This window comes from Heloderma suspectum, chromosome 1 (genome assembly GCF_057233095.1).
Source record: "Heloderma suspectum isolate Gila_16-S chromosome 1, 16-S_ref, whole genome shotgun sequence".
NCBI classification, from domain to species: domain Eukaryota; kingdom Metazoa; phylum Chordata; class Lepidosauria; order Squamata; family Helodermatidae; genus Heloderma; species Heloderma suspectum.
In genome coordinates, this window is record NC_139458.1 from 341,480,850 (window position 1) to 341,508,464 (window position 27,615).

At 45.5% G+C, this 27,615-nt stretch overlaps 1 long non-coding RNA gene across 1 annotated transcript; it reads left to right on the plus strand.

The window, feature by feature from the left end:
- The first annotated feature begins 2,024 nt into the window (after nt 1–2,024).
- On the plus strand, nt 2,025–23,051 carry LOC146359598 (uncharacterized). Its single transcript, XR_014787288.1, has 3 exons — nt 2,025–2,131; nt 15,720–15,814; nt 21,072–23,051. It is a non-coding gene; the product is annotated as an uncharacterized LOC146359598 (long non-coding RNA).
- Nucleotides 23,052–27,615: the final 4,564 nt, after the last annotated feature.

The following is a 27,615-nucleotide window of genomic DNA, read 5'->3' on the forward strand; positions in this document are numbered from 1 at the left end:
TGGCCTTGTAGGCCCCTTCCAACCCTACTATTCTATGAATTTCTATTGTACATTGTCTTGAGCACTCATTGAATGGAGGGATGATCCCAAAATATTCCAAATAATAAATAGTAATAATTATTAAATAACTGTAGTGCTAAGATCCCCATGATACAGCATGACTCTGTATGGGACATTAGCAGCTTGGATACAGAATTGTTCTTCCGCCAGCAGGCGGATACTGATGGCAGAATGGGACTTACATAGAGCTTCGGCTATGGGGTGGTATAGAAATGAAATGAAATAAATAAATTTTATTTATGGAGGCGTTCAAGACGAGGCTGGGCAGCCATCTGTCAGGGATGCTCTGACTTGGATTCCTGCATTCAGCAGGGGGTTGGACTCGATGGCCTTGTAGGCCCCTTCCAACCCTACTATTCTATGATTCTATGAAAAAAAAAACAAAAAAACATTTCCTCTCCTCTCCTATGCAGCCCCCTGTGCCCCCCCCCACTTCTTCTCTGGAGGGTCCCCCAACACTCTGGAGCAGATTTGGAGGATGCGCAGAGGGCTACAGAGGGAAGGAGAGGACATGAAAGTCCCATTCTGCAAGCAGTATTCTTCTGCTGGCAGAAGGATTCTGGATCCAATCCAGAATACTGGAATTCCTGGGCCTTCTCACAGCCCGAGGTCTGTGTGATACAAGTTGGACCCTCCTTGCCAATTACCATTCCCACCTGTTAAGGCCCATCTAGCAGCAGCATGGCGTAGATGAGGAGAGGGAGACCCACACTAAGTGTGCTGAGTGCCTAGAAAGGCCTCAAGCTGTCATTCCAAGGCTTCTCATTTCGGTCCCAACTTCCCATAAGCAGCCCTTCTTGCATTTCTACCTGTCAAGAACCTGTCAAAGGCTCTTTGTGACAGATTCTGTCAGCAAAAAAGGGGTCAGGCAGCAACTGTGGACGTCAGTTATCCTTCCTGCCCCAGTTCCTTTTGGAGAATCATAACCTTTAACTTTTCTGTGAAAATATAGTTTTCGTGTCCTTGTTTTGCATTGTTATTTTAATCTCACAATCCCAATGTGTTTTTTTTCTGTACTGTTTGTCTTCTCAGGAAATATTTAACTTGCTTGGTTAAAATTAGCCTTGTGATGTAGAAAGAGTGCTAAGTTACTGGAATTTTTTCCCCATGAAGCTAACCCGATCTTTATCTTGATTGCTCTAAATGTGAGACACACAAAAATATGCTGTTTGGGGCTCAGCCCAGCCCAAAGCAGCAAGTTTCCTTCGAGAAACAGCATATATAATAACCCAGTCTTTCCTTCTTATTAACCATTTCTCTAAATTTCTTTGTATGTGACCTACTAGGTACCCCTTTCATAGTTTCAGCATTAAAGATGTAATTGTAAGAACCTGGTGTATTTTTCACCAGCATATAATTTACAGGTCTGAGGGGGACATTTTAAAAATCTAGTTGTAATTTGCATCAAGGTTCAGAAACTGGATGGCAATCTCTCTCTCTCTCTCTCTCTCTCACACACACACACACACACACACGTTTTAGAGTAAACACCCTCAAACCTGGATCAGACCTTGGATCAGCTGAAAATGGTCCTTTCTGATCCTCTCTAACCATGAAAGCCAGTGGGGTGTGGTCATTAGAGCACTGGGCTGAGATTCGGGAGACCTGGGTTCTAGTTCTTACTTGGCCATGAAGCTCACTGGGTGACTTAGGGGCAGTCACTGGCCCTGTTCAGACATCACGCTAACCCATGATGGTTAGGTGTTTTTTGCTAACCACAGTGGTTTAGTGTGTCATGTGGGGGGAGAAAACCACATTCTTCAAGATTAGTAAGCCCCCCTGGCTAACCATCCTCCTGCAACAGGGTTAAGGGCTTCCAGGGTGGCTTACTATGTCACCTGATGGGCTCCCTGGTGGTTAAAACAGGCTCCAGAGGACTTCCAGGCCATGATCATAGAGTCGGCCAGCTAGAGCATCTGTCACTGCCGGTGACACTCTAGCTGCTGTGGACTTTCTCTATGGCCATGCAGGCATTTCCGATGCTGGAGCACCCACCAGGAGCCTTTTTGTGCCATGGAGGATGACAGGATGTGTGCTAACTACGTGGGACTAACTACGTAGTTACTGCCAGGTAACTACGGAGGGGGGTGATTAGCAGAGCCACATGGTGCTGCATGGTTCCACTATCGTCTGGCGGGCTCGCATGTCATGGTTTTTCTACCCCCCCATAGTTACCCTAACCATCCTCTCCCCAAGTGCATCTGAACAAGTCCATGGACTCTCAACCTAACCTACCTCACAGGATTGTTGTGAGGATAAAATGGAGAGGAGGAAGACTATGTAAGCCATCTTTAGTTCCTTGCAAGAGGAAAAAGGTGGGATATAAATATAATAATAAATAAATGTTCAGAGGAACTAGGGCTGCAGTCCTGTGCCTACTTACCTCAGAGTAAGCCCTGTTGATCTCGATAGGGCTTACCTCTGACAAGAAGAGGATTGCAGTCTAATTGTTCTTTATGCATGGGAATAGTTGTTTGTTGTGTTGTGTTGTTGCTTTCTAAAAGTTCAGTATTTTATATCATTCTTTCCCCCAAAACCTGTTTCCTTCTTCTCCCCTCTTCCTTTATCTCCTCTCATGGTCCCATTTCTTTCATGGTTTTAATTTTTTAATTGAAAGATTAAGTAAATGAATTTATTTCATTAATGCTATGAACTACTATTAGAGCCTCGTGTGGCGCAGAGTGGTAGGCGGCAGTATTGCAACCAAAACTCTCCCCATGACCTGAGTTCAATCCCAGTGGAAGCCGGGTCCCAGGTAGCTGGCTCAGGTCGACTTAGCCTTCTATCCTTCCGAGGTCAGTAAAATGATGCTGGGGGAAAGGTAGTCACGACTGGGGAAGGCACTGGCAAACCACCCCGCTATAGTCTGCCATGAAAACATTAGCACAAGCAGCGTTCCTCTAGGGGTCAGTAATGACCTGGCGCTTGCACAGGAGGAACCTTTCCTTGAGCCTTGTGTGGTGCAGAGTGGTAGGTGGTAGTATTGCAACCGAAACTCTCCCCACGACCTGAATTCGATCCCAGCGGAAGCTGGGTCCCAGGTAGCCGGCTGAGGTCGACTCAGCCTTCCATCCTTCCGAGGTCGGTAAAATGAGTACCCAGCTTGCTGGGGGAAAGGTAGTCATGACTGGGAAAGGAGATGGCAACCCATCCCGCTATAGTCTGCTATGAAAACGCCAGCGCAAGCGGCGTAAATCTAGGGGTCAGCAATGACTCGGTGCTTGCACAGGAGGAACCTTTCCTTCTCTATGAACTACTATGATCTAGGGATGGCGGAGAATTTCTCCCCGAAACTTTGGGGGGCTGAGCGCCAACGTGTTCGGCCCCCCGAACAAGTTTCGGGGAGAAATTCTCTGCCCCCCCGCCCCCCCCGGGACGGGACTTAACTTTGCCGAATGTCCCTCCTGGCGGCGGGTCGCGCCGGCAGTTCGGCGGGTGTTCGTGCGGGGCGGGAGCGGCAGCCGGTCTTTCGAATGGCTGCCGCCGCTGCCATTCCAAGAAAAGAAAAAAAACCAAAAACGCCCCTGTGATAGGCTACGTAATGATTAACGTAGCATATCACGGCTAGATTTGCAAAGTCAGCCATGATAGGCTACGTAAATCGTCACGTAGCCTATCACGGGTGACTTAAAAAAAAAAAAAAGCGCGTACGGATAATGGCGGCCCCCAATAGGGAGCCACCATTCCCGTCCCTTATTTGGTCGCTGTAGTCTACGTAAAGATTTACGTAGACTACGGCGAAAATAAGGGCAACGCTTCGCAGGATGCAAATGGTGGCCGCTATGGCGGCCGCCATTTGTGTCCGCAGCAGTCTGTCTGCGGCCGGAACTCCGGCTGCGGACAGACCTGGCTGGCAGCTCTGTGGAGCCGCCATGGAGCAGAGCTGGCCGAGGGAGTATTCCGGGGGGAGGGATGGAGCGCCTCCCCCCCACCGCGAATCCAAGCTGCGAAAAGGTAAGTGACTTTCGTACATCTCTAGATCAAGAAGTAGGATAAAACTCAAAACTAATCACATCTTTTGCAATAGAGCGAGAGATGTAAAGCTCTCCATTGCTATTTCTCTCCTTGTTCTGGTAAGCCTACAATTCATTTCTGAGGAGGCCTAAGGTGGCCATTTTTGTTTCTAGCAGGACTCTTCTGCCTGTAACAGTGCAACCTTATGCATGCCTTCTCTGAACTTGGTCTGACTGAGTTCAGTTGGACTTACTCCCAGGTAACCAGGTATAGATTGCAGTATAACAGTTACAATTCAAGCTATGATGAGGAAAGCAACTCCTGCTGAATTCTGCAGTTGCACTGATGCATAAATCATAGACCATATATTTCTAGAACTGAATTAAGCATTCTTTCTTCATGCACAACCCAGTACTTAGGGTTTACTGTGGCTAGAAGATCAGTTCAGGCCCAGCGTTAGCACTCAGCATGTTTGGGCAAATAAAAATTAAATAAAAATTATTTTAAAATAGAAACAAAACATTGTTTTTTCCGAAGTGGCCTAATGTGGTAAAAAGAAGTACTAGGATGGGCAGCTGCAGCCGTTGTTGTTTTCCTTATTCCCATTGCCTCTAGCTCCTATCCTCGACGTACAATTAATCAGCCTCTTTATTTGTATATTACTTTATTTGTATATTGCTTTTCCCTATACAGCAGGTGTGGAGAACCTTTTTCAGTGTGAGAGCCTAATTACAATCTGGGAAAGGTCTCTGGGGCCACATTCCATCTGTGTGCAGGGCCAAAGGCAGAGTGTGTGGGGCTCAAATGTATATTGCCAATTTTAAGCCTACTCAGAAGTAAGCATCACAAGGCTTCTACAAGCCTTTGCATGTCCACTCAGAAGGAAACATGAGCAGCGTGTCTACTCCGAAGTACACAGGACAGCTTCTGCATGTGTACTCACAAGTAAGCAGGACCAGCCTCAGAAGTAGGGCTGTGCATAGACCTCCCCGCTTCGCTTCGGATGCCGCTTCGGACCCTCCTAATCAGCCCTGCTTTGACTTGGACTGATTTGGATCCCATCCGCTTTGACTCGGTTCTGGATCCGAAGTGAGATTCGGATATTTGGACCACTCAGTTTGGGCATTTTCCCATTGACTTGCATGGGAAAACACAAAGGGCCATACCTTTTCAGTTTTCATGATAAATACATGAAACTTGGGGAGCTTTCTGCTGACATGGAGGGGATCTCACCAGCCAAATTTCAGACAGTTTTGCCCAGTACTCTTTGTGCTAGGTGCAGCTGACCTTTGAGTCTGTCCACAAACACTCTCAAAGCAAAAAGCTCTACCTTTCAGCACCACCCCACCGCTGTCCCCTGCCTGCTCAGCACTCTATGGCCGTGTTTCCACAACAAGGGAAGAAGATGCTAATGGAGGAGTGCCTGATTTTAATTTAAAAGGAATCAGCTTTGCTGAAATGTGGTTCATGTAGGGCTCCGCGAGTAGGTTCTCCGCACCAGTAAAAATCGCTTCACAGAACATACTTCCTGGTGGGGGTGAGGGTTGGAGTGAATGTCATCTGACTGGCAGGGGCTGCTCAACTAAAAAGAGAGGCTTCCCCCCTCTCCCCCACTTTCCCCTTTCCCCTGAACATCCAGATGCACCTGCATTTCAGGAGCAAGCCTCATTGAGCACAATGGGAGTTACCTCTGAGTAGACAAACATGCTTGTTCTGGGAAAGAGAGCAGCCAGTAAACAGAAAGGGGACTGGGCAAAATGAAGATCCAAACATCAAAAAGGATCCTCCTGATTTCATATGATTTTTAAAGGGGAGACCCACAAAACCACCATCCAGTCACAGAGCACATCTGCCTCCATGGGCTGAAGCAGAAAGATTATGGATCTGCCACTCGTGGGTGCAGCCACAGTTGAGAAATTGGATTTGAGGCGGGGATCCTTACGGATCCTTATGATTTTTATAAGAAAGGTACCGCCAAGCACCATCATATCACAAAGCACGTAAATGCCCACAGAATGAGTGACAAAAGACAGATTTGGGGGCTTCATAGCACCATCATGTTATAAAGCCACGGATAAGATGCCCAATTCAATATGGATCCTCTGAATTTTTACATTGGGTCCCCCCTGCCCACCCACCCCATCAAAGCACAAAACTCATCTTTGTCCAAGTATGCACAGTAAGAATCCCAGAGAGCTGCTGCTTCACAGCAGATCTCAGATCATCTGCTTCAACTCAAATGGTGTGAAAAATCATATGAAATCAAGAGGATCCCTGCCTTGGATCTCTGTTTTTGCACCATGGCTGCACCCATGAGAGGCAGATCCATGATTTTTCTGCTTCAGTCCATGGAAGCAGATGTGCTCTGTGATTGGATGGTGGCTTTGGGAGTCTGTCCTTTAAAAATCATATGAAATCATGAGGATCCCTTTTGATTTCATGGATCCTTGTTTTACCTTTTTCCAACACAAAGATGGAAACCAGCCCCCATTTTAACTCTCAGGATCTTTATAATGAAGGGGCGCTGTGCCTTGTCAACTGAGGGGGTAAATCGCTGGTGGAAACACCCCCATGGACTACGGATGTACGAAAGTCACTTACCTTTTCGCAGCTTGGCTTCGTGGTGGGGGGGAGGCGCTTCGCTTCTCCCCCCGAAGTTCAGGTGAGGGGGGGGAGGCGTCCCGCCTCGCCCGGCCGAAATTCAGGCTGGGGGGGAGGCGCCCTGCCTCGACCGGCCGAAATTCAGGCCAAGGAGAAGTGCCCCGTCTCCCCGTCCACGAAACAAAAAGTGAAAAAAAACAAACAAACCCGTGATAGGCTACGTAATGATTAACGTAGCCTATCACCGCTAGATTTCCAAAGTCAGCCGTGATAGGCTACGTTAATCGTCATGTAGCCTATCACGGGTGACTTTGGGAAAAAAAAGCGCGTACACAAATGGAGGCGGCCCATGGGCGCTGCCATTTGCGTTCCTTATTTTGGCATGTCTAGTCTATGTAAAGATTTACGTAGACTACGGCGAAAATAAGGGCAACGCAAATAGCGTGCCCTTATTTTCGCCGTAGTCTACATAAATCTTTATGTAGACTAGATGTGCCAAAATAAGGAACGCAAATGGCGGCGCCCATGGGCCGCCGCCATTTGCGTACGCGCTTTTTTTCCCCAAAGTCACCCGTGACAGGCTACGTGACGATTTACGTAGCCTATCATGGCTGACTTTGGAAATCTAGCCGTGATAGGCTACGTAAACCGTCACGTAGCCTATCACGGGTGTTTTTTTGTTTTTTGTTTACTTACTTTTTTATTTTGTATTGGCGGTGGCGGCAGACGGTTGGGAGACCGGCCGCCGCCCCCGCCCCCCACAAAATGCCTCCGAACCGCCGCCGGGACCCACCGCCGAGAGGGACATTTGCTGAAGGTAAGTCCCACCCCGGGGGGGGGGGAGGGGGGCGGGCGGAGAATTTCCCCAACACTTCCGGGGGGCCGAATGCCTCGGCGCTCGGCCTCCCGAAGATTCGGGGAGAAATTCTCCGCCATTCCTACCATGGACTACTAGCTGTCTCTTGCTCATGAGGAGGAGACAGCTAGCGAGTGGCAGAGATGTGTGCTTCACCTCTTCCTCCTGCCTGGGCAATTCACAGTGCTTTTTGCGTATAAGTCTATGTGTACGTAGACTTCCAATCGCCATGTTCTTTAATTGCAGCAGAGGCAATGGCGGCAGAGGCGGCGGAACCAGTGAGCAGAGCGGGGGGGGGGGGGCTTTCACACTTCTCATATCCCTAAGTAACACCACCAGAATGATCTCTGTCCCTGAAATGCATAGGGATGTACGAAAGTCACTTACCTTTTCGCAGGGGTGCTTCGTGGTGGGCGGGAGGCGCTTCTCCCCCTGAACTTCAGGCGAGGGGTGGGAGGCGTCCCGCCTCGCCCGGCCGAAATTCAGGCCGGGGAGAAGCGCCCCGTCTCCCTGGCTGCAAAACAAAAAGTAAAAAAAACAAAAACAACCCCCCCCCCCGTGATAGGCTAAATAACGATTAACGTAGCCTATCATGGCTAGATTTCCAAAGTCAGCCGTGATAGGCTACGTTAATCGTTACGTAGCCTATCACAGGTGACTTTGAAAAAAAAAAAGTGCGTACACAAATTGCGGCGCCCTATGGGCGCCGCCATTTGTGTTCCTTATTTGGTCCCGGTAGTCTACGTAAAGATTTTACGTAGACTACCGGGACCAAATAAGGAAGGCAAATGGCGCCCATAGGGCGCCGCCATTTGCGTACGTGCTTTTTTTTTTTCAAAGTCACCCGTGATAGGCTATGTAACGATTTACGTAGCCTATCACGGGTGACTTTGGAAATCTAGCCATGATAGGCTACGTTAATCGTTACGTAGCCTATCACGGGGGTTTTTTTTTTTTTTTACACTTCACTTTGTAATGGCGGCGGCGGCAGCCGGTTGGGAGAACGGCTGCCGCCCCCGCCCCTGACGAAAGGCCGACGAACTACCGCTGGGACTCGCTGCCGGGAGGGACATTTGCCAAAGGTAAGTCCCATCCCGGGGGGGGCGGGGGGACGGAGAATTTCACTGCCGATTTCGGGGGGCCGAATGCGTTGGCGCTTGGCCCCCCGAAGATTCGGGGAGAAATTCTCCGCCATCCCTAGAAATGCAGCCGTTGTTCTCCAGTTATTCAAACTTCCCCCTTCTCCACCATTGTCTCTGATTGGAGATTGGTGGGTTACGTTCAGCCCCGATTTAGCAACTAGAATTTCCATTTGCCAAAGCTCCCTCCCTCCTCCTCCCCCTCCTCCCTTTGCTGAACTTTCTGGAGTTGATACTTTTGGCACCAGGCAGGCTGTCTGGGTTGCTCAGAACAAATCACCCACTTGGCGGACTCAGAACGAATCACCCACGAGGTGCTTCTTATACAAGCTGCTTTGCTCCGTGGTGCTTCGTTGCTCTTCTGCTCTGCCTTGTATCATGCCAAGGCACCTCCAAAGCAGCCCACTTTGACTTGTTATTCTTGACTCTTGGCAAGCTGCTGCCCCCGCGTAGCTGGCCTGGAATGGGAAGGGGAGATTGGAATGATCTGTGGACACATAGACTTATACGCAATATTCACGGCTCCATTTTGCATATAAGCCTATGACCACACAGAGGCACCTCCAAAACAGCCTGCTTCGACTCATTATTTGGACTTCAGACCAAAGTGGTGCACAGCCCTACTCAGAAGCAAGTAGGACTGAATCACTGAGCAGCACTTTCACCATGCCAAGTACCAAGCCTCAATGTATGTCCACTCAAAAGAAAGCATGAGCAGCATGTCTGCTGAGAAGTACACAGGACAGCTTCTGCATGTCTACTCACAAGTAAGCAGGACAAGCCTCAGAAGTAAGTGGGACTGAATTACTCAGCAGCTTCTTTCCCATGCCACCCCCCCCCCCCGCTTGCAGGGAAAAGCTCCTATCTCCAATCGGCAGCTGAACAGAGATAAGTAACTTTTCCTGCTGGGGAGATGGCAGGGCCTGAGGAAGATGCTAGAGGGGAAATCTGTTGCACATACCAGAGGTTCCCCCATTCCTAATATACAACATGTTTAAAGTGGTTCACAACAAAGCACAACAAAAAGCAACATGTTCCTATCCATATTAAAGAAAAATCAGAATGATTTCATAACAAATATGTAATAAAACATCCATATTCAAACAACTCCTAATTTAGTGACTAGCAAAACCAAAGTAAAACATTCTCTGATCCTGCCAATTAGCAGCAACAGTAGAGTGTGGCCTTTTAAAGAGTTTCAGGGGGGTAGGAGTAGGGATGTATGAAACCACTTACCTGTTTCGTAAGTGGCATTTGCGGGGGGCGGGGGGGGAGGTGCTCCGTCCCTCCCCCTGGAATCCTTCCCGGCTGGATCTGCTCCACGACTCCACGGACCTGCCGGCCAGGTGCATCCGCAGCCGGACATCTGGCTATGGCAGGTCTGTGGATGCAAATGGCAGCCGGCTTAGCAGTTGCCATTTGCGTCCCTTTGCTGAGCCGTGATAGGCTACGTAAATATTTACGTAGCCTATCATGGCAAAGAGCAGGGACGCAAATGGCGTCCGCTGCACCATTTGTGTCCCCGCTCTGTGCTGTGATAGGCTACGTAAATATTTATGTAGCCTATCACGGCTCAGCGAAGGGACGCAAATAGCGGCTGGTGTAGCGGCCGCAGCCCGCCAGTGGCCACAGCTGCTGCCGAAGCCACTGCCAGAGCTGCCGCCGGAGCCGCCGCCAGAGCCGCCGCCAGGTAGGCTCCGTTCCAGGGGGCTTCCGCGGGGTGGTGGGGCGGGTTGCTCCATTCCGCCACGGATTCCAGGGGGCCGAATTCACTGGAATTTGGCCTCCCTGGGATCCATGGTGGAATTCTCTGACATCCCTAGGTAGGAGCAGTTGGCAATCCCAGGTGTTAACAGGAACACGGTGAAGCACTGTCTTACCTAGACGGTAAGCAGATGTTAGCAGAGCTTATGATGTCTTTTAAACAATATGTTTGTGTGTAAGCATAGCAATTGAGGAGTTATTACTGGGGTGCAGAAGCAAGCACACGTTAGGACTAGGAATATCAGTATACATGTCAATACCCCCAAATATTTTATTTTTATTTATTTACAATATTTGTGTACCACCCCATATCGAAAACAGATTTTGGAGCAGTGAACACAAAAGATAAAACAGCAAAAGAATAAAAAGATTTAAACACCACTTTAAAATCATGCTTTTTAAAAAACAGTGCCAATAAAAACCTTGACTGGTCAATTAAGGAATGCCTCCTAGAACAGTGCTGTTTTCATGAGGTGCTGGAAACAACACAGTGTGGGTGCCTGCCTGACCTCCAGGGGCAGGGAGTTCCAAAGAAAGGGGGCCACCACCACACTGAAGGTTCTTCTCCTGGTGGACTCCAATCAGGCCATAGGTCCATGTAGAACCTCCAGGAGCAAGCCCTCTGATGACCTCAGTGACTGGGCAGGTTGGTAAGGGAGACAGCGCTCTCTCAGGTATCCTGGTCCAAAGTTGTTCAGGGCTTTGTAAACTAGTACTAAAACCTTAAACCTGGCCCAGTAGCAGATATGCATCCAGTGCAGTTCCCTCAGCAGAGGAGGAAAGGGGCAGCTGTTTGACATTATTCAGCTTATGTTACAATCCTATACATGCTTATCTGAGTGTAAGTCCCATTGAATTCAGTGGGCTTATTTCTGAGTAGACCTATATTGGATGACAATGGTTTATTTATACTTATTTAAGCATAATGCATTGCCAAATACCTCTCTTAAATATGAAGGCTCTGGGGCCCATTCCTAAACCAGACTAGTCTAAATTAGGAAACATTACAGTAAGATACAGTGGCTTCCTGTGACTACACAAAGCTGGTGTAACTGAAGTCAGGATAATCATTTCTGCTCGTTAACATCCTTGGCCAATATCCTTATATCACATTTAAGAAGTCTTAGGGGAAATCTCAACAACTCAGGGTTTTGCTTTTGTTTGCACCATGGAAGTTTATGTATGAAGCACCTGTCACTGTCAAAGTATGGTTCTAATCATACTTGGCAAGTCTACCTTGACTAGTTGCTTTCCAGACTCACTATGGGCTTCAGCAAAAGAGAACTTTCTCACTGAAATGTTACCGATATTGCTGAACATCTGGTGACATTTTTTTTAAAAAACAAAACATTGCTGTCTTAAAGTTGGCTGGTGTAGGTTGGTGGGTCTTTTAAATAACTTAAAACTCGCCTTCCCTCAGCCAAAAGCCAAACACAAGAATTATTCAGTCAATAGTTTGATTGTGAGGCTTTTAAAAATTGCATTTCTAAAAAAATGGCTTCTGCCATTTATGTTGACAGGCGGGTCTTTTTGAATTACTTTCTCAGTGCTATCCTTGCTGACAGGAGCTGATATTAAAAAGAACCTTAAGAGTTTAAAGACTCACACGCCTCAACAATTTAAACCTAGCCTGCTGAATTTTCAAGTGAGTAAGTTAAGAAGGTAAACAATTTGTTCACCCTTTCAAAAAATAAAATACAATTGGATGGAAAAACTGGCTTTAGAATGGAGCCCAAATAATTTATTTTGTTGTGCAGTGCAAGCCTATGCTTGTTTACTCAAAAGTCCCACTGTCTTCACTGGGGGCTTACCTTTTGGAAAGCATGTCTAGGTTTGCAGCCTCAGTCAAATTATTAAAATATTATATCATAAAAATCCTCAATTTGGGGGTGCTTTGAAGTGCCCTTTTGAAATTCTGGATGAAAAGCAGAGAAAAAAAGAGATTTTGATGTCACTTGCTGAGATGTTTTCATCATTGGATAAAGTGCATTTTTGGACATTAAAATGGATAATTCAGTGTGAATATTCAGTGGAATTCTGCTCTATTTGGCTTTGCTCAGACTTAAACATAGAAGCCTGAACTCATGATCAAGGTATACTTGTATCCAAGTAGGAAGAGAGTAACAGACCCCCGCCCCCAGGTTCACAAAAATAGAGTGAATGAGTTAATAGAAGTTAGGAATATCAATGGCTTTTAATGAAGGCTGCAGGCTGTTTGGAAAATTCTGACCACAGCTAGTCACTTGACTGAATAGGCAAGGCATTTTAAAATGCCTTGCCTGTCCTTCCAGATGATCAGCTGCCGCATTCAAAATGTTCTATACTATTCTGTCATCATCCATACTTCTGCCAGTATGGTGTGGTTGTTAAGAGTGCTGGACTAGGATTGGGGAGACCCAAGTTCAACACAGCTGTTCTGAAGATAAAGTGGGGGAGGGGGGAGGGCAGGACTGCCTCATGTTTAAGGGGGACTTGGGCAAAGTGTCCTCTGCTGCCCCCCTCCTCTGTCACTATGCCTGGCTGTGGAGGCAACATCTCAACAGTGCAGGTTTGGGTCTAGCCCTTTAAACTTCCCATAATTCCTTAAAGCAATACTAGGTTGGAGGAATTATGGGAAATTAAAGGGTGGCTAGATTCAGCTGTCTGGCACTGCTCCTAGTGCCGGGCCAGAAAAAAAAAAAAAAATAAAGGGGAGGGAGTAGGGTAGGCTTAAGCTGTGGGCCCTGCCAGGGCAATGAGGTCGACTCTTGACAACTGTCCAAGGATGCTTGATGTTGATGCTGGCCCTGATGCGGAGGGGACTCAGTGCACTGTTTTGAGCTCCATGTAGGAAGGGTAGTGTTGTGCCTAGGGGTGTGCAAACCCACCCCCATTTGGATCGGCGGATGCCCGCTGCAGCACTGCCCCTGCTCGAGCCCCCGAGACCCACACTTGAGCCCCCACAAGCTTGGCAAGCCACTCGTTGTCACCTTGGGTCCCGTCTGTGAGCGCCCACCATTTTGCTGAGTTTTTTGTAATGAAACAGGGAGCTAGTTAAAAATGTGCATATTTAAATATGCATATTTTTAATTAGCTCCCTTTTTCATAAAAAAAATCTCGGCAAAATGGAGGGCACTTGTGGATGGGTTTGGATGAGAGTGGAGAGCATCCAGAAGGGTGCAAGCAGGGGCAAGTGAGGCCAAGGTCTCGGCAGGCACAGTCTGGGTGTGCAGGTGGGAGGGAGCCCAATGGACACCCTGACTCAGTTAGGCATCTGCAACATCCCTAGTTGGGATGGAGGAGGACACAGAACACCTCAGCCTGAGAGTGTTTGAGGAGGACTCCAGCACATGGGCAGGTGGAAGACATCTGCATCTCGAACCAGTTGACTTCACTTATTAATCAGCCTCTGCATAAAAGATATGCCTCAAACCCAGTTCAGGTGCTGGAAGTAATTGTTAATGCTTGTCCATAGTAGAAAACATTCCTGTCAGCTCTTGGACCTGGCTCTGATATTCTCAAATCCAGAATGACTCTAACTATTCTTCAGCATGTCCCTATATCTGGTTTTATTTTCCTTGGCTTTGGACTGATACTCTTGGCTTCTTGGCCTTGGATTGTTTAATGGCTAGCTCTAGCTGCTGCTTATTGCTCAGCTCAAGTAATTTATGACAGGTAGGATAAAACTGTAACTAAGGGTGCAATCCCATGCTGGCTGGGGAGTCCTGGGAGCTGTAGGACTTTTTTCTGTCTAAATGTGCATAGGCTTGCACCCTCATGAATAAGAATGGCTATCTTTGCAAAAAAAAAAGATTTGCAAAGTCAGCCGTGATAGGCTACGTAAATCGTCACGTAGCCTATCACGGGTGACTTAAAAAAAAAAAAAAAGCACGTACGGATAATGGCGGCCCCCATAGGGAGCCGCCATTCCCATTCCTTATTTGGTCGCTGTAGTCTACGTAAATCTTTATGTAGACTACGGCGAAAATAAGGGCAACGCTATTTGCATTGCCCTTATTTTCGCCGTAGTCTACGTAAAGATTTAAGTAGACTACAGCGACCAAATAAGGAACGCGAATGGCAGCTCCCTATGGGGGCCGCCATTTTCATACACGTTTTTTTTTTTTTTAAAGTCACCCGTGATAGGCTACGTGACGATTTATGTAGCCTATCACGGCTGACTTTGCAGATCTAGCCATGATAGGCTACGTTAATCGTCACGTAGCCTATCACGGGGGCGTTTTTTTTTTAACTTTTTAGTTCGCAGCCGGGCGAGGTGAGGCGCCTCCTCCCCGGCCTGAATTTTGGCCGGGCGAGGTGGGAAGCCTCCCCCCCGGCCTGAATTTCGGCCGGGCGACGTGGGAAGCCTCCCCCCCTGGCCTGAACGTCACGGGGGGAGCAGCAAAGCGCCTCCCCCCCACCGCAAAAAGCTTCAAGGACAGGTAAGGGACTTTCGTGCACCCCTAGGCGGTGGCAGCCGGTCGAAAGACCGGCTGCCGCCCCTGCCACTGACGAAGACCTGCCGAACCGCCACCGGGACCCGCCGCCGGGACGGACATTCATGAAAGGTAAGTCCCATCCCGGGGGGGGGGGCGGGGGGCGGGGGGGCATGGAGAATTTCTCCCCGAACAACCTTCGGAGGACCGAATGCATTGGCACTCGGCCCCCCGAAGTTTCGGGGAGAAATTCTCCCCCATCCCTAGTCAGAGCATCCCTGACAAGTGGCTGTCCAGCTTCATCTTGAATGCCTCCAGTGTGGGAGAGCCCACTACCTCCCTAGGTAATTGGTTCCATTGTCGTATTGCTCTTACAGTCAGGAAGTTTTTCCTGATGTTCAGCTGGAATCTGGCTTCCTGTAACTTGAGCCCATTATTCCATGTCCTGCATTCTGGGATGATCGAGAAGAGATGCTGGCCTTCCTTTCTGTGGCAACCTTTCAAGTACTTGAAGAGTGCTATCATATCTCCCCTCAGTCTTCTTTTCTCAAGGCTAAACATGCCAGGTTCTTTCAGTCTCTTCTCATAGGGCTTTGTTTCCAGTCCCCTGATCATCTTCATTGCCCTCCTCTGAACCTTCTCCAGTTTGTCTGCATCCTTCTTCAAGTGTGGTGCCCAGAACTGGACACAGTACTCCAGATGAGGCCTAACCAGTGCTGAGTAGAGGGGAACTAGTACTTCATGTGATTTGGAAGCTATACATTTTGGAATGCAGCCCAAAATGCCATTTGTCTCTTTTGCAGCCACATCACATCACAAGCTCATATTCAGCTTGTGATCGACAACAATTCCAAGATCCTTCTCGCTTGTAGTGTTGTTGAGCCAAGTATCCCCCATCTTGTAACTGTGCATTTGGTTTCTTTTTCCTAGGTGCATGTGGGGCTGTCAGAGGACTGTCCTTTCTTTGAAGCCAGCCTCTGTTTCAAGGGTTGTCCAGTCCAAGTCCAGTTTATAGATAAAGAATGGTAAGAACTGTTGCCTGTCAATGGTTAGCACCTGGACAGCAGACTGCACAGCAGGCACACAGGTCACCTGGTCACAGTCATCTGCACTATGGGGAGATGAATTATATTTCTTTTTAAATTAGAACAATGATTTATAAATTTGCATCTATACATAAAATTAGCATGCAAGTTTGTGTCCTCTTTTGGGTGATACATTTTCTCTTTTTTTGTTGATTTATAAGTGGTTTCCCAAGTCAGGAAGCTCCCTGTATTCCAGTCCTGTGTACCTATGTTCTGTGTTTTCTAACCGGAGCAGGAAGCTGATTTGGGGAGCGGGGGCCATCCTGGATGCTTTTACAAAACAAAATATTATCAGGAATTCCAATCTCAAAATAAGCATGATCAGTATCCACACATGGTTGTTTCAGTTCACTAAAGCAAGACCATTGACAGTAGGATATCTTCAAGAATAAACCTGGAACTTCTTCACAGTCACGTTTAGGTTACAATGTTATGCATGTTTTGTAGGACTTGTTTTTCTGTCTAAACATGAGCAGGTTTTCACCTTTAAGCTCTGAATCAAATCTGTGCAACTCCAGAAAACGCCTTACCATCATGCCAGTATATACTTGCTATTAGCATATAGGATTAAATAATGTGTCCTGGTTCACATGTAATGACAAACCATGGCTTGTTGAATCCTAGGTTGTTGTCACGTGTGATCCTGGAACTATGGGTGGTTACCCACAAACAACCCATGAGAACCCATGGTTTGTTGTTGGGTTGTGAGCTCTGGGTTTTTTAAACCATGGGTTGTCATTACATGTGACTCCAGAATTAGGGGTTGTTTCAGCAGGCTACAGACGTAGCAGGCAATAGCAGTAAAAAAAACCCCAGCCTCTTTACATACCAGTCCTGCAGTGCCACAAAAGCAGTTGGGATACAAGGAGGCAAGGGAGGAGAGAAACAAACAACCTAAGGCCTGAGAAAACAAAACATGGTTTGTCCAATAGTTTGCCAGACAAAACCCGGGTAGGGCAAAGAACCCATGGCTTAAATGAACCATGGTTAGCATGACATGCGAACCAGGCGTATGTGTGCATGCGTGTATACCTGCTAAATTCCAGAGTAAAATGATACTGCTTATTTCAGGCTAGGAAGACCATTGTGATCATAGTCCTAAAGCTATTTCCAAGGAGCCTAGATGAGACTGGCTGCATTGTTTATGACTTAAAGACATTAGGATTTTACCTAAAGAAGCTATTCATTGGCCATCGTTCTGCCCCTTTTGAAATCAGAGGGATTACGACAGTGTAAATGGTCTTCAAGCAACCCCCTCTAAGCAATAAATCACTTGACAAATACGTTATTAAACATAAGCTGCTGTTGTAGAACTTAAGCCAATCTTAATAGCTTTATTATGTGAGGCTGAGAGCAAGAGCAACGTTGGCTTTTTATTTTAAACATTATCTTGAGTAATTACTTCAAATGTTTGCTTAACAAAAACAATAATGCTGGATAATACAGATAAAACATCAACATATTCTACTGAAAAGAATCAGGCACCTTCAACTGCAAAATAAATAGTATCTGACTTCTATAAGACAAACGATTTCTGTCAGTAGTTTAATTGTCAGAGGAAAGGCAAATACTGCTGAATATTTTCCTCTGCTTATTCACTTGAATTCATTTCATGTCTCACTTTCTGCCAACATATGAGCAAACAAGGTTTACTTAACAAGTATTTCTGGATGGGAAATTCATCTTTGTGCAAAAAGTTGGTGCAAGATCTAGGGGTGAGCAAATCTGTCAATTCTGGTTTTTCTTAGTTTCTCATTTTCCATTCTTAAGGCACAATCCTATAGGCATGGGCGGCTGCCTCTGAACTCGGAGACAACCGCCTATCCAATGCAGGGCAGGAGAAGCACGAAGGGGATCACCCCTCCGCGCTTCAGCCACCCTGCATTTGTGGCTAGACAGCCAATTTTGGCTGTCTAGCTGCAGGAAGGCGGCGCGGGAGGAGCGGCTGCCAGACAACACATAGGAAGTGTCGTACTGGCATTTCCACCTTCCCTGCCCTGGAATACCCCCAGAATGCCCCATTTCTGCCGCTTTGTGATCCTCTTCTGAGCGGGAGTGCAGGGCCATTCTGTACTGCCTGCGAGGCAGCGTGAGGGGGAGGTCAGTTTTCTGGGAACCGACATATCCTATGGCTCTCTAGCCGCTGACTAGTGGCTGTAGGATTTCTCCCTTAGGGTAGTATCCAAAGCTAGTCCTACTTAGAGTGGACCTATTGAAATGAATGGGATTTGAGTTAGTCATGCCTAACTTAAATCCTATTCATTTCAATGGGTGTACTTTAAGTAGGACTAACTTTGGATACTACCCTTAAATTCAGTTCATCTCGAACTCTGAGAATTTTTCCAGTCTTACTTGAACTTTGATTTTTTTAAACTTTGCATGAAAATTCATAAGCATTTTGGTGCACATTTCACTAGGACATGCATTTTTGTATGCATTTTTGCCTAATATACACATTTTTGCAAGTAGTTTTCTAATATAATGCATATTTGGACATTATTTTCGCTAATGATTGCACTTTGGTATCCATCACATTAGAGAACTCCACTGCAACATTCAGAAAAGTGTGAATTTTGAAGGATAACTGGATTTCAGCTCACATAGTGGTTCAAAAGTGAGAAGCTAGGTACGTTTACATTTAAATGTGAACTGAACAAGTTTCTCCATCACCAGTAAGATCTGAATCTCACTTCAGTTTGTTATGTATTTATTTCATTTCTATACCGCCCAATAGCTGAAGCTCTCTGGGCGGTTCACAAAAATTAAAACCAAAGAGCACAATAAAACAATACAAAATATATAAAACATAAAAACCACAGTAAACAATACAACCAGAATAAAACCAGAATAAAACCTAGCAGCAGTGCAGGGATTTAAAATACAGATTTAAAACACCAAAGCCCAAAGTCTAAAGAGCTAAAATGCCTGGGAAAATAAAAAGGTCTTCACCTGGTGCTGGAAAGAATACAATCTAAGTGCCAGGCGAACCTCACTAGGGTGCTCATTCCAGAGCCGGGGTGCCACAGCAGAAAAAGCCCTCCCCCTAGTAGCCACCCACCTCACTTCCTTTGGCAGGGGCTCACAGAGAAGGGCCTCTGAAGATGATCTTAAGGTCCAGGCAGGCACGTATGGGAGGAGGCGATCCTTCAGATAACCCGGCCCCAAGCCATTAAGGGCTTTAAATGTTAATACCAGCACTTTGGTATTAATACCAGAACCAGGCCTGGAAATGGACTATATATAAAGTGTGGTGCTTTGGCTTTAGTTTTTATTTTTATTTTGTATTGTCATTTTAAACTTTTAGATTGCATTTTATCATGAGATATTTTATGGTTTTAATTGCTGTGAACTTTGAGTATTGGGTGGTGCAGAGAGCTTTGGCTGTTGGGCAGTAAAGAAATATGATAAAATAAATAAATACATAAATAAATACATAAATACATAAATACATAAATCTGAACCTCCCATTGCAGAGGGAATTTTACTTCAAAGGCGATTGTACTAAAGAAAGATGTAATATGGCTTCTCTCTCTCCCCCACCCCCAGTTACAACCGCCTACATGCAATTACTTTTTGTCAATGACTTGCCATGACAGAAATTTGCTGACCAATAAATCGAATATAGTAGACATATTTTTATATAGATGGTACAGCTTTAATAGGTCCAGGGCAATTAAATGAGACAGATAAGGATCGGCCTGTACCCTTCTCAAATCTTTAAGGGTCTTGCATACACATGCGGTGACTTTGTGGAAATGTGTCAAGAAGATATGATAGATATCAATCTTACACTCAGCTTCGAGCTTCAAGGAATGATACCTTGGACAAGATCTATTTTATTAAAAAGGAGAAATGAGATACAATTTTTAAAAGTCATATTCATTTGTCAGTGATCACAACCTGAATGAAAATCCCATTAGATGGTCAGATGAAGAGAGTCCAGAGCATTCCTGATTATTTATTTATGGATATGCTGATGTAGAGTTCAGTGTTTAACTAGCTGAATGTACACTTTCAGTAAAATCAACCCATGGGTGATACCTAGAGTAGAAAGCTATGTCTGCCTTCAGTTTCCTATGGGATAGCCAATGGAATACCTAGTTTCTATATGAGAAGTGAACAACCTTGCTCAGACCAAAATAGTTGCCTCTTGGAATGCCTGGATATTTAGGGTACAAACCACTGATTAGTGGAAGTGACTAAATTAACTGAGAGGCTACTTGACTTGCTCAAGGATAATGTGAATCTGTTTTGAACAGCTATTTAAAAACCAATTAATCAATCAATGACTCAAAATCATAAAACTAGAAGAGGAAGTTAATGGCTAGGAAGGATCCGGCTGTATTTCATGATAGAAAGAGGCATGTCAGGTATATTCTGGTGTTCTCTGGACTTGCTGGGCACTGGGACTCTATTGATTCTGCCTTTGGAGGGACATTGAATGTGTTGGTTAGCTGTCTCTTCCCACCACAATATATAATGTAGATAGATATAAAGATTGTTACTAGTGATTCCAGCTTTGTGTCACAGTATATTTACCATCAACAGTATACAAAACACTGATACTGGATTTCAATCTCAGAAGTGGATGCTGTGTAGACTATCTGTATAATAATTCTACCTGATTTGCATTTAACACTGAGCCTTTGTGGAAGAAAGCTTCTGGCTTCCCCATGAGCTACAAGGGCAGGTGGAGAAAAAACCAAGTATGTATAGAAATGCTCAGGCTGTTCATGTTGGACAAGGTGATGACACCATTCCTTTGCCCCAAGGTTCTGAAGCTTCCTGGCTCAATGAAGCTTTAAAAGGTCCTTTTGGGGACATTGGCGTAACTTTTCCTGACTTGCAGTTAGTGTCCAAAACTTTAAGGCAATGTTATATTGTACAGCCAGCGGTATAAGACATAAGAATTCCACAAAAAGGTTTTTTTTCCAGGTGTTTTTCAATGAATCATATAACAGCTGACCCAGTTCTGAATCGAACTGAAGGGAAGTTGCCCACTGCTATTTTTAATACAATTTTTAACATATCAGGTATGAGCTCTGCAATGAACAGACATCTTGTAACAATAGATACAATATATGTTGAGACCAATGAGCAAAGCTAGTGTACTTGCAGTCACTGATCTTACAAGAGATGTAGCTCTTCCTCTCTCTCAACAGTAAGTTTAATGTATCTTGCCTTTCTCTTCCTGTAGAGCATATGATGATGGTCCATTTTGTGGCTAAATGATGCCTTGGCGAATACTGTTAATTGCATTCCTAAATGAACATTTCAATAAACTGAGATTAGCTGCTGAATGAAAGTGACAAAAGGCAAGAGATATAGCGTGACAACCCTACAGAAGCAAATAATTCTGAACAGAAGAGGCAACGGGGTATGGAATGACTGTGGAAGGAAAACACAATTGCATGTTTACTTGGCAGGAAGACATACTGAATTCAATGGGACACACTCCCAAGGAAATGTGTCCGGGAATGCTCTTCCATTGAAATCAACAGGGTACAGTCAGCTCTGCACAGATGGCCTCCTGAAATTATCCACCTATTTGTGGACAGAGAAATTGCGGGGGACAATTTCTAGGGATGGGCGGATTCCCTACCTGTTCTTCCGCTTGGGAATCCACCCGTGGGGGGAGGTGATCTGTCCCTCTCCCCGGAATCCTCCTTCCTATCGTGTGAAAAACCAGAGCGGCAAATGGAGCCCACTACACCATTTGTGGCTGTAAAGCCTTTATTTTAAGTCAAATGCAGCCAATTACATCTGCATTTAGCTTAATCTAATTGCTTTCTGGCTGCAAATGGCATCTGCTACGCCATATGCATCTGGAGTCAGTCAGCCCAGCCAGCGATACGGCAATGGTGGCTGTATTGCTGGTGCTCCAGAGCTGGCCAGTGGGGAGGATCCGGCCAGGCAGGATTCCTCAGGGAAGCGGAGGTAAGCAATCCGTTCCTCCATGGACTCTGGAGGCCAGATTCTTTTGAATCCAGCCTCACTGGGGTCCGTGGAGGGATTCTCTGCCATCCCTAACAAATTTCACCAAATTTCTACAAGGGGAGGAGAAATTCTCAACAGTTTCTCACTGGTAGGGCTCATCATTGGCAAGGCTTGTAACACAACTTCTTTCTTTTTTTGTAAGGGGTTTTTGGGGGTTTTTGCAACAGCATCAGCTGTGTTGGCAGGCTGGCCCCTGTTGTGCATCCACCACAATGCAGGTGTGAAGGGGCAGCATTGTGTCCAGCTCCAGGGAAGAGGTGGAGCTAGTGGTGAGCCAAAATCTGTTCCCCTATTTCCTGAAAGTTTTCTTCCCCCATGAAAGAGGCTTCCATTGTTTGGCCTCATTCTCAGGGTGTTGTATCCTTTATTTTTGTGGTGTTTTGAGTTTACATAATCACTGCAAGGCAGTCGAAGGTGTTGTGTGTGTTTTCTTTCTATTACACATCTCTCCATTGCTCTGCAGCCATCCAGGCTGCCTGCACTTCCTGATCTGAAAAAGCCCTGTGGGAGGAATTACCTCATGATGTCTTCCCCTGGGATTTAATTGAAGTGCAGGAAGCTGAGGAGGCTACAGGCTGCTTGAGAGATAATTGCACAATGAAAGACAGGACAGTCATGCACACTTCTTGGGCACCTCCTAAGGAAGGTAAGCACAAGAAACCCCAAACAAGCCATGAAAATTTCTCTGGAAAAATCTTTACCATTGGATTTCTTTTCAAAAGCAATTTCTTTTCTAACAAATTGAATCAGAATGGTTAAAAAATGTGGGAGAAATTTTTAACATAGCACTACTAAAAAAAAGGCTTAATTAGGATGGATTATGCCTGAAGAGTGTAACATAGAAAGAAAGAGAAGAGTGTTGTCTGAGAGCTGAAGGGAGGTGAGGTGATGGAACTGTAGCCTTTCACCTCGTAGAGTATTCCTCCCTCTACAAACTGCACAGGGGAATAGCACTACTTCCCCTAATAGAGGGCATAGGTGCCTTTGTGACACCAGCAGGTCTAGTCTAGTCCAGGAATGGAGAATATGTTTGTTTCACTTTCTATAACGTTCACATTTTTTCAAGCACAAGTTTGTTCCATCCTGTTTTCAAATCAGTTTGTATTTTTTTAAGTCCACATGAAAAATCTGTATACACATTTTATATGCATTTCACCCTAATATAAACATTTTTGCAAGCAATTTTTCCTAATTATGCCCCCCCCAATTATGGAATGATCTCCCCGATGAGACACACCTGGGGCAACATTGTTACCTTTTCGGTGCCAGGTTAAGACCTTACTCTTCTCCCAGGCATTTGGCAGCATATGAGTTTTAATCAGCTCTGGATTGTCTTATTGTTATGGTTGTTTGCTTGAGACTGCTTGCTTGAAGTTGTTTTAGATATATGTTCTCTTGTGTATATTGTCTGTTCGTGTGTGCGTGTGTTTTAATGTAAATAGCTCTGTATACTGTATTTTTAATGTTTTTAACCTTTGTAAACCACCCAGAGATCTTTGGCTATTGGGTGGTATAGAAATGTAATTGATGATGATGATGATATATCATAGAATAGTAGTAGGGTTGGAAGGGGCCTACAAGGCCATCGAGTCCAACCCCCTGCTCAATGCAGGAATCCAAGTCAGAGCATCCCTGACAAATGGCTGTCCAGCCTCGTCTTAAAGGCCTCCAGTGTGGGAGAGCCCACCACCTCCCCAGGTAATTGGTTCCATTGCCGTATTGCTCTGACACTCAGGAAGTTTTTCCTGATGTTCAGCCGGAATCTGGCTTCCTGTAACTTGAGCCCATTATTCCGTGTCCTGCACTCTGGGATGATCAAGAAGAGATCCTGGCCTTCTTCTCTGTGACAACCTTTCAAGTACTTGAAGAGTGCTATCATATCTCCCCTCAGTCTTCTCTTCTCAAGGCTAAACATGCCCAGTTCTTTCAGTCTCTCTTCATAGGGCTTTGTTTCCAGTCCCCTGATCATCTTTGTTGCCCTCCTTTGAACCCTCTCCAGCTTGTCTGCATCCTTCTTAAAGTGTGGTGCCCAGAACTGGACACAGTACTCCAGATGAGGCCTAACCAGTGCTGAGTAGAGGGGAACTAGTACTTCCCGGGATTTGGAAGCGATGCTTCTATTAATGCAGCCCAAAATAGCATTTGCCTTTTTTGCAGCCACATCACATTGTTGTGATGTGGCTTTGTGAACCACATCACAAAGGCATCACATATGCCTTTTGGTATGCTATTTTCCCTAATGTATGTATGTTTTACACATTTTTTTGATCAGAGAACTTCACTGCAAAATTCAGAGAAGTGGGAACACTGAAGGATAATTGCATTCCAAATTCCATATTTAGGAAGTGGGATTGGGTTGGTTTGCATTTAAATGTGAACCAAATGAACTTCTCCCCCATCCATAGTCTAGTCCCAATTCTAATCTCAGACCTATTTTCATACCTGGCAACCAACCTTGCATGAAAGAAGGGTAAAAACTGCTGTGCTTCAGGTCTGCAAGCCAAGGGTTAAAAATGAATTTGGGCATATATTAGTGAGCAGGTACCAGTACATCTACCTGAGACTCTATACCAGGGGTCTTGAAAGGTGAGATCTTTTAAAGATCATTAAAAGGTGAGGCACGATAGAGCTATAGAAAGTTTTGTGTATTGTTAGTGTGCGTGTGTATGTATATATTTCTGTCTCCTGTAATATGAGAATGTGCAGTTGCCCTATGATGGATGAAAGAAAGTTAACTCAGCCTGCAGTCCTATGAAAACTTTCTTGGGAGTAAGCCCAATTGAAGACAGAGGGCTTTACTTTTGAGTAAAAATGGATAGGACTGCTTTCTTAATTAATTCACAGTTAATTAATAGGACAATGATTAAATTAATTAATCATTAATTGTGATAGGACAATGGGTATGAGAGCTTTTAAAAAGTAGATAAATTCAATGAAGACAGACATATCAACAACTGCTAGCCATGATATATCCATGGCTCCATGTGCAGAAGCAGGAGAGGCTTTCAGACCACCCCCACAATAAGGGGCCATGTGGGCTAGTCCTGCCCCTGGTGCTGACGCATGCAGCGGCCATGCCCTAGCCACGTGTGTGTTCACCTGGCATGTGAAGGACTCCACGCAGAAGCATTTGGCTGGTCACTGTTAGTAACAGAATGCTGGACTAGAAGGGCCTTTGGTCTGTCCTAGAGGACTCTTATGTTCTTACAAGGGCCCATGTTGAAATAGGGAGCTGGCCAAGGAAATTCACAGAGGACCTTCCAAATATCCAATTCTGTGAAAAAGCATAGAACAGGACAAGAATTTAAATCTCATGCTTATGTCACTTGCCTCTCAGTTTATGGTCTCTCTGGAAAGTACTGGTTTAAAAATATGTATACATCACCTGGAAGACTGAATAAACTTGGACTTTTTCCAGTTTGTTGGTTAAATCTCTGTCTCTCTGTCTCTGTCTGTCTGTCTGTCTGTCTCTCTCTCTCTCTCTCTGTGTGTGTGTGTGTGTGTGTGTATTTAAACATTAGACTGGAGATGGTTCTGATTTATTATGCAATTATACATCCAGGAGAAGTGTGACAGACTTGCTAGCAAAATTCTTCTAGCAACTGTGCCAGTATTATTTACTGCACATGTGTAGAAACTGGATATTAAGTTGTGATATCTTTGGCTGCATAATGATATTTAATAATGAAACATCCAAAGCAAATGGCGCATATTATGAATGAATTGCTTGCTAAGTTTCATTTTCTGCATAAAAGTGCCTTTCCAACTAAAGGAATACAAAACAAATATTGCAAATCTGTTCTTAAAGCACACGAGTGAAGGTGACACATAGATTTTCCTTCTGAATCTTGTAACAAAGACTGTGATCTTGGATTTGAACCCTAAATACCAGGATGTTGCCTAGAGGCTAGAGCACATCCTTTTGAGTATATAATAAACCTCTGAAGATGGAGGTTTATGTGGGAAATAAATGTTTATATGCTGATGGGCACTTAATGAGGCATGAAAAACACTGCGGTAAAGTGGGAGCCAGCCTCCTCCAGCTGGTTTCCACATGTGGCTCTCAATGCTGTTTGCAGGGATTTGATGGCTTCAGATGTCAAGAATGTCGGGGACTGTGGGAATAGTGCCAGAGTTAGAGCCAGAACACATGTTAGAACATCAGAAAAGCCATGATGACTCAGACCAAAAGTCCATCTAGTCTAACATTCTGTTTCCACCAGTGGCCAGCCCAATACTTCTGAGAGAAGTCAACAAGCAAATCCTGAAGGCAATATCCCTCCTCTGTTTATCCTCCAGAAACTATTATGTAGATGTAGACTGCCTCTGAACATGGATGCTCTATTTAGCTATTATGGCTAATACACCCATTCTTCATGGCTTTGGTTAATCCCCTTTTAAAGTGGCAGAGAATTCCCTAAGTTAATTCATACATTGTATGAAGTTCTTTCTTTTGTCTGTCTTGAATCTACAGCAAATCAATATTATTGGATCATGGCATATGATTTGTCTGACATATTGGCCACCAAGCAGAACATACAGATGTTTATGTGAAAGATCCACCACCTCGTGGGCTTCCTTAATGAACAAAGATTTGAACCTGCATCTCATGCAGCCACCCCCAGTTCCCTTGTCTTCTCCACCACGCTTGCTGGCCCCTTTATCTTCAAATGTTTCTCTGGAATCCTGAGGACTAGAAACTATGGATGTGTGAACACACCCCAGGTCGGGTTCTCCAGGTGCCCCCTGAAGTGCCGTCCCCGCTCACCCCCTCTGGACCCATGCTTGAGCCCCCATGAGCTCGGGGAGTTACCCGCACTCACCCCAGGCCTGTCTGGTGAGTGCCTGCCATTTTGAGAGAACTCTTTGACTCTTCATCAAAGCAAAAAACAAAACAAAACAAAACATGGAGAAGGTGGACAAAAAAGTGTCTGATATTGAAGCCAGGGTGTCTCAATCTAGTTGCAAGAATATTGGGAGGAGTGGTGGTTGCAGAACTCAAAGTAGGCTCTTCAGGTGCTTTGATGGTTCCAGGTTGCATCTAGGATTATTCCTAGGACTGCTGGGATAAAGAAACAAACAATGGTTGATCCTCTATTTTTGAAAATATAAAATCCAGTTGTTACTCGGAAGTAGGGATGTACGAAAGTGACTTAACTTTTCGTGGATTATGTTGATGGTGGGGGGGGGGGAGGCGTTCCGTCCTTCCCCCCGGAATCCTCGACGGGCGGGGAGGTGATCCGTTCCTCCCCCCCGGAATCCTCCACGGCCGGCTGTGTTCCGCCGCAGCTCCGTGGAGCAGCCGGCCAGGCCCAGCCCAGCCCAGAGCCGTCCGCAGCTGGATTTCCGGCCGCAGAGGGGTCTGGGGGAAAAAAACAAAACAAATGTGTACGCAAATGGTGGCAGCTACGGCCGCTGCCATTTGCGTTCCTTATTTTTCGCCGTCTGAATCTACGTAAATATTTACGTAGACTATGACGGCGAAAATAAAGGGGAACGCAAATAGCGTAGCGTGCGCTATTTGCGTCCCTTTTTGATTCACCGTTTTAGCCTACGTAAATCTAAGACGGCAAAAAATAAGGAACGCAAATGGCAGCGGCCCTAGCCGCCGCCATTTGCATACGCGTTTTTTTTTTAACCCACCCAGCCATGATAGGCTATGTAAAGATTTGCGTAACCTATCACGTTGTGTTTTTTTTTTAACCTAGCCATGATAGGCTACGTAAATCTTCACGTAGCCTATC